General features: G+C 38.9%; 1 long non-coding RNA gene across 5 annotated transcripts; it reads right to left on the bottom strand.

Annotated features, from left to right (window-relative positions):
• Window positions 1-427: 427 nt before the first annotated feature.
• LOC108414637 lies at window positions 428-5954 on the bottom strand. 5 transcript variants are annotated; one of them, XR_001856892.2, is made up of 7 exons: window positions 5873-5954; window positions 4988-5039; window positions 2325-2564; window positions 2124-2229; window positions 1708-1802; window positions 1238-1346; window positions 428-880 (listed from the first exon to the last, which is right to left on the bottom strand). It is a non-coding gene; the product is annotated as an uncharacterized LOC108414637 (long non-coding RNA). The 5 variants fall into 5 exon arrangements; XR_001856893.1 differs by lacking the exon at window positions 4988-5039 and having other exon boundaries at window positions 2074-2229; window positions 5873-5943; XR_001856890.1 differs by lacking the exon at window positions 4988-5039 and having other exon boundaries at window positions 5873-5943.
• Between the last annotated feature and the right edge of the window lie 1679 nt (window positions 5955-7633).

Genomic DNA, 7633 nt, shown 5'->3' with positions numbered 1-7633 from the left:
TAATAAAAATGCATCACATTTATGCAATTCCTTTCCATTCAGTACAATCTTAATGATGCAAAACAATCAGACCACCTTGTTGATTCAAGAGCTTTAACATTAAAGCCTCAAAAAATATTAAAAGCATGCAATTAAAAATACATAACTATGACTGAAATTAAAGACTTGTATAAATTCACAACACAAGTTCCAGTTTTAGAGAGAAAAAAAGACTACTTTAGTGACTAAAGGCTTTGGTAGGAACTGAGGCACCTTTTTAGTATCTTTTAAAACACTTAACTAGCTGGAACCTGGAAACAATTCAATAAAAATCTGGCTTGAGCTGAGCCACTACAACACTGCCAGCTAACACTTTTTTTTATCTGAACCCACCAACACAGCCACAATCACACCCCTGTTAAATGATTCAACACCAGAGAAACAAAAATATCCTTTACAGATACAAATTTATTAAACAGGTATACTTCAAGAACTAAGGAATAAGTTCAAAATCCTGTTGGGGTTGAAAAAAAATCCAGCAGGGGCTGTGTAAATGCATTATTGACAACCAAATCACTGGAGCAATTGGAGTTTCAGTGAGTGTACTTTTGGTGAAAGCCTGGTTGAGTCCAGGTCCATTAAGATTTTCTGGTACACCTCGAATGTACGCTTCAGGCTTTTTGGATAGCTCAGGTTGAGTGCATAAATTAGCCCATAAAGCATCATGCATGCATGGCTGACACTCTGCAAGTTATGGAGAACTTCCACACCTTCCAGCACAACAACATCAGCAAAGCGTCCATCACCTATACCATCAGGACCATGAACCTTCTGCTCGGACAGTGTAGATGCCCATGGTCTTCTCTGCAATGTCTGCCTCAGCCTCTCTGGATTCAATGTCCTGGAATATAAAGAACAGAAAGATGGGCTGTGTGACCCTAACCTTCACCACCAAAATCTAAGCAGCTCATCCTTAGGCCAAATGAGTGTTCATTTAAAGATATTTCTTTAAAGCACTGCATATATACGTTCATGAGAATGAGATGGATTTAAGTTCAAGGTAACAATGACCTTAAGACCTTTGATCACCTCCTAAAAATCTGGAACGAAAGTAAAAGTCATAAGGATGCATTGTGTGTTTTTGTTAACATGAGATTATACACAGCCTACTCTTAAATTGTGCACTTTTCTCTATCGAGGTGAAAACAACAATGAATACTACTGTAAAGGATAATTGTCAGAGTTGTCTTGTTCTCACATGTTTATGGGTTGATCCACCATTGAGGTTAAGGTTTTGTGACTCTTTAATAGAGAGGGATTTCTGGGGAGACTGCAGAGACTGCTCTTTTCCCAATGAAGCCTTTGACCTGCCAGAAAAAAAATACAATTAACAAAACACCAACTAAAAATACTGATATATAAAAATACAGAATCAGGAACGAGAGAATTGTCGTCCCCATTATATCGAGGGCATTTAGGTGGCAGGATCCGGCCCACTTTATCCTCAGGCTCCTCTGGACCAAGTGGATTTACTTCCTACAAAGTGACAGCACTACCAACATTTGCCTTGTCGGAATTTCTCATTCTAAACAAACAACCCATTGGATTCAATGATGAACTATTGGTGGTCAAGGTCAATGTGTCCTTATCTCATTCTTATGAACGCCACATATCAGGCACATCTGGATGGGAATTACATCTAGCACAAAGGACAGTAGGCTGACATACCACGTATTCTTTAACCAGTGTGTCCAGGTCTTCATTGAGGTAGATGCTCAGACAGCATTGCTCACACAATCACGCCTGACATTGATGTCTTCATTCTAGAAAAAGAAAAAAAAAATGCACGTCAGTATCAGACACACTAACACGAGTGCTGACGCTAACAATGTCACTGACATTTCCCTACTTGACCACCCCATCACCTTGCTTTACCCAACTCAGGTAAAGCTCACACATGTCTAAGTCCATTTAGTAAACAGTCATTTTGAAAAGGGCCAGAAAAACCTTTGAAATTGATTTAACATGAGCTTTTCCATATAGCTACGCAAACCATATGCTTTTCAGATTAGGAGAATTTTTTTTAAAATGTACATTATCCATCTGGGCCATTATGGTGGTGATCTTTCTTCCTGCAACTCCACCTTTGGCATTAAAAACCTTGATCAGGTTGTCTGTCTGACGGTCCAGTTCTCCGAGGAATTTGGGGGTCAGAGGTACAGTTGTCAGTCGCATAAACTCCAAGTTAATCTGTAAAAGACAACACAAGACAGGATACAGATATTCACAGTTAGTAAAGACGATCATTAATGGATCAAGTTACTACACTTCAGATTCACACTTACCTCACTGACATCAAAGAGTGCTGGCCATCTGTCTCAGAACTCTGGAATCGCTTCTTTTTTAACTCTGTCAGAAGAGCCACCCTTTCCGCCTCCATACTGTCTCTTGTTTCACCTCTGGGTATGTTTGGACAGAAATTAACTTCTGCCTTCCTGGGCTTCTTGATGTTGGCTGCTGGCTTCTCCTGGCCTTTCCGTTTATTCTTCAGAGAGTTGACTGCAACCTCAGGATGTCCAGCTCGGCTGAGAAGAAAGGGGTTTATTTTTAAATTACATGCAAGTCTATAAATCTGTTGGGCTGACATTTAATATCTTGCACCATATTGCGCTGGCACAAATTTTCACAGCATTGTAGCATATGAAAATCATAGCTTTGATGACGATGTGTCTCTTCAGGGTCACCATACATCTGGATCTGACAGTGTAGGCCACAAGTGGGTAGCAATCTTTTAGCTCCCCGAACTGAACAAGGGCAACCTTTCTATCTGGTGACAAAGTCAACTGAAAGGCCCTGAAATGATCCTGATACCAAGAAAAATATAAACGAACTATGAAGCTCAACTCATCTCCCACTATACACATTTGTAGAATCTCTGCAAATTCAGGCATTCCAGCAGTTGAATCACATACAACCATCATTCCATGCCTGTAGTTGATCCCCTTAGTCGTGACATTCTTTGTGAGATTAACTTCACTAATATCAGGATATTTCTGTCTGAGAGCCACTACAACCTCCTCATTCAGAACTTCAATTGGGACTGTGGAGACATTTGTCACTTCCAGATTTGAAGCCTAGACTAGATGAGTGTAAGTGATAACTGATTAAGTGCTGGTGTTTGGTTGCCAGAGTGAGTGCAATATTCCTGAAATTATTTGTGACTTGCAACTTCTTTAAAAAGAAACTATGCTTTGCCTCAAATCTTATCGTCCATACACCCACAAGATGGCCCAATGCACATGATCAAGTGTGGATAGAGCTCAAGATAGTGGTGTTTAGGTTTCAGTGTCTCACCTGGGATAAGCTCACATAGTCTCTGTCTGTGCTCAGACACTTTGATATCAAGGTTGGCAATTTCTCTTGGGTATGAACAGATGCCACAACTAACTCTACAATTTCCTTCAGGTCTAGTATCACTTGCCAAGCAAGCTCACCTTCTGGCAAAAGGTCTCCTATCAGAAATGGGAGGAAACATATAAGGCACCAATTCTCATGGGCGTTGCCACCTACTATCTTTCTACTGGAATAGTTGTGTGGTATAAGGTGAGGACGATTCTTTTTGTCACTCCACTTGAAAGGAAACTTGAGGATACATGTGTTAAGAGACTCAAGACTAAAATACTTTTTGGAAATCAGAATGCTCAAACAGTGCTAGTTCAAATGGGACAACCCCTTCAAATAAATCATGCACTATATCTGGGGGATAGCCTGTGCTGACGTGAAAATGGCTAAGATGCTCAGTTAAAGGGCAAGCTCGCTTCACTCCAAAGCAACTTGTTTCAGTCTCCTGTGCAGTCTTTAGATGTGCTTCATTGGTTCTAAGAGACTGAATAAACTCAGTTGAATAAAATCAGTTGACTGGATCTCTTCTTTCTGAGCAGTACAAAATCGACAAATATAACGCCCAGAAAAGCTCTCTATAAAACCAGCCAAAGCATGAGCACCGAAATTGTCAGCAATAACACTGTGCACTGTACCTTTGACAAAAGTCCCAAGCTTTGAAACATAGACACCGTGCTCTTCCAATGTAACAAGATCATGTAATAGTGGCTCTAATATTTTTCTATATCCATATATGTCTTTACATTACTCTTGCACAAAACTGCTAAATAAATAGAAGTGACTGCTGAGTGAGAGCCTGGTCCCAAATGATTGAGAATCCAGTATATGCTGCACAACTTGTGCTTCTTCCGTGATGTGCCCAAAGGATAGCACAATTTAAAGTCATCAATGTATAGGGTTAAACAAATTTTTACCTCATCACCTGACAGAAAAGGGTTTTCTTTGAAGTATACACCATCTCTTATGGAGCAATACTGCTGGTTTTCAAGCTGGTATGTGCTACTGTCCTGTGTTCTGTGGCTATCAATAACTCTATTCAACACTTCAGGAGAATCAAGTAATGGGATATATTGAATGGACCTGCTCGAGAGCAAAGTTTTTTTTCTACAATCTGAGGAAGGTCCTCTGAATCATCAAGATCACTATATGCATCTGCATCTGACAGTCTACCATCTATGTCCGCAGTAAACTTGGGCCCTTCATCTGTTGGACTAGACTGAACACTGACTTTAACTACACCTGCTTTAAAATCCTTTAGACTGTGTGGATTATGTTTACGATTTTTATGTGATTTAAAAATGGCATATATGTTTGACTGATATGTACATCCCTCAAACATACAAGTTACATTTTCATACTGCCTAAGGTGTTGATTAATATGACTAAAGTATTCCTTCTCTGTTGAAAGTTCTTCACACCTAAATGTCTGACATGAAAATGTAATGGACTGAGCACCTGCTGTTCTAACTTGATGTGTGTTCTATATATGTGACTCAGAAGTTTCTTCCAGCTTGTGAATATGCAAGGACAGTCTAGATATACACATGGATATTGCCCTGTCCGGCTATGGTGGAAATGTCTTAGCCTAAAATGTTCTAACTCATACCTAGTAGATAACGAACTGTCACACAATTTGCAAGGCCACATTCACACAGCACCTGTGTGAATGAAGACAAAGAACAACAAATCAATTAGGTTATCCGTAAAATGAGCTGAAAATACATCCAACCTTGTCTGAGATCAGACTGTGTAAGCCTAATTAGTTTTGTTGTATTGTAAAATCTAATAATTTATACTTTTAACATGCTTACTCTAAACATTTCAGCTAGATATTGTAAACATTTTTAATATCACCCATCCATTCATTATCTTCCGCTTCTCCGGGGTTCGGGTCGCGGGAGCAGCATCCTAAGCAATGAGGCCCAGACCTCCCTTTCCCCAGCCACTTCCACTAGCTCTCCAAGGGGGATTCTGAGGCGCTCCCAGGCCAGCTGGGTGATATAGTCACGCCAGCGTGTCCTGGGTCTTCCCCGGGGTCTCCCCGAGGGAGGCGTCCAGGAGGCATCCCTCCCAGATGACCGAACTTCTCACCCTAATATAATTTTTAATATCACATGAACTATAAATTAATATGTACTACATTTTGATGTGTATATCATTTAATATATACATACTAAATCTATGTTGCTACATGTATGTGAGAAAACAGGACAGGAGACAGAGAAAAAAACTAGGCACCTGAAAAAAAAAGAATATTAGTGAGAAGCAAAGCTATCTGTATAGCTGTAGCTGTATTACTAAGTTAGCCAAGATGCTATGTAGCGAACAGCTAGCTTGTTAGCTGTGTTGCTAACGTGCGCTAGCACTGTCCAGTACAACACGACCAAGATAAACTGCTAAAAAATAATCACAAACTACATAAATATATTGATATTGGTGTGGTGTGATATAAACTGCACGATAAGAACACAGGATGTCTCGGATTGCTTACCATCTCACACGGTGTTGCACCCACATGAGCCTGGATACCAGTAGAAGTTCATCCCATAATATTTTTCTTCTTCGAGTTTTACGACAGTTGGCGACCAGCTTAAAGGGGCATTACCGCCACCTACTGGCGCAAAACATCGTTCCATTGACTTCTCATAAATTCTATGAAAACTAATCACATACATTTTAAATAACAGAATCTTGTTTGTTTTACAGCTTTTTTATTTAAACCATGTTAGTATGTATTAACTAATTACATTCAATATATTTTAGCATTGATTAAATTATGTAGATAATAATTCATTTTAATGCACACATATAAAAAATATGAGTTTTTAAATAAAATCAAATAGATGTAAATGCATAAAAACTAACTCTGCCGTGAATCATTTCTGTGAGTGCATGTTTCACAAGTTTGCCATCCCATTACTCCAAATTCCTAGAGTAATATCATTTGTTCCTCATACCATTAGTACATGATAGAGTTTACACTCTGATTGGACTGTTTTATGGAAACTATGGTCTATACAGAAAAAAATTCACACTTTTCACAAGTTTGCCATTCCATTACTCCAAATTCCAAGCATAATATCACATGTTCCTTTTAATATGATTACATGATACAGTGTTCTTCAGGAATATTGTGGACTTACACAATAACACTCTGATTTACCTGTTTTATGGGACGTCAAATTGTGGTCTGTACAGAAACGAAAACACTTTACACAAGTTTGCTCTCACGATACTCCAAATTCCTAGAGTATTAGCACTTGGTACACATACCATGAGTCCATGATACAGTGTTCTTTGGGAATGTCATGTACTGATATCGACCCCGAATTGTGGTTCACACAGAAATGAATTCACACTTTTCACAAATTTGCCATCCCATTACTCCAAATACCTGATATAATAACATTTGTTTCTCGTACCAAGAGTACAAGAGAGAAGGTTCTTTAGGCATATGGTGGTCGGATATGATAGCACTTTAATTTGCCTGTTTTGTAGGACTTCAAACAGTGGGATATGCAAAAGTACACAGACACTTTTCACAAGTTTGCCATCCCATTACTCCAAATTCCTGTTGTAGTATCACTTGTTCCTCATACCATGAATACATGACAGAGTGTTCTTCAGGAATATGGTGGTCTGATATGATAACACTCTGATTGGCCTGTTTCATGGGAACCCAAATTGTGGTCTATACAGAAAAGAATTCACACTTTTCACGTTTGCCATTCCATTACTCCAAATTCCTAGCGTAATATCACATGTTCCTTATAACAAGATTACATGATACAGTGTTCTTCAGGAATATTGTACGATACTTATACGATAGCACTCTAATTTACCTGTTTTATGGGACGTCAAATTGTGGTCTGTACAGAAATACACACTTCACATAAGTTTGCTCTCACAAAACTCCAAAATTCCTACAGTAAATGCATTTGATACTCATACCATGAGTCCATGATACACTGTTCTTCGGGAATGTCATGTACTGATATCGACCTTGGATTGTGGTCCACACAGAAATGAATTCACACTGGAAGCTTATACAAGTCTTCTAAAGGTATTCATTCAGTCAAATATGTAATCAAATACATGCAGACTTCCAATTAAATGTCTTAGCCTTTCTGCTTAGTCCCACAGTATGAACTTCTTTTCACTATATCCATAGTTCACTGTCAAAATAAGGGTTTGGTTGAAAAGCTTTGAACTACTGGCAAGGCAGCATGGTCTACAATCCAGCCACTGACAT

This window comes from Pygocentrus nattereri, chromosome 24 (genome assembly GCF_015220715.1).
Source record: "Pygocentrus nattereri isolate fPygNat1 chromosome 24, fPygNat1.pri, whole genome shotgun sequence".
Taxonomy (NCBI): domain Eukaryota; kingdom Metazoa; phylum Chordata; class Actinopteri; order Characiformes; family Serrasalmidae; genus Pygocentrus; species Pygocentrus nattereri.
The sequence above is the reverse complement of the archived record's forward strand: the minus strand, read 5'-3'. Positions and strand labels throughout refer to the sequence as shown.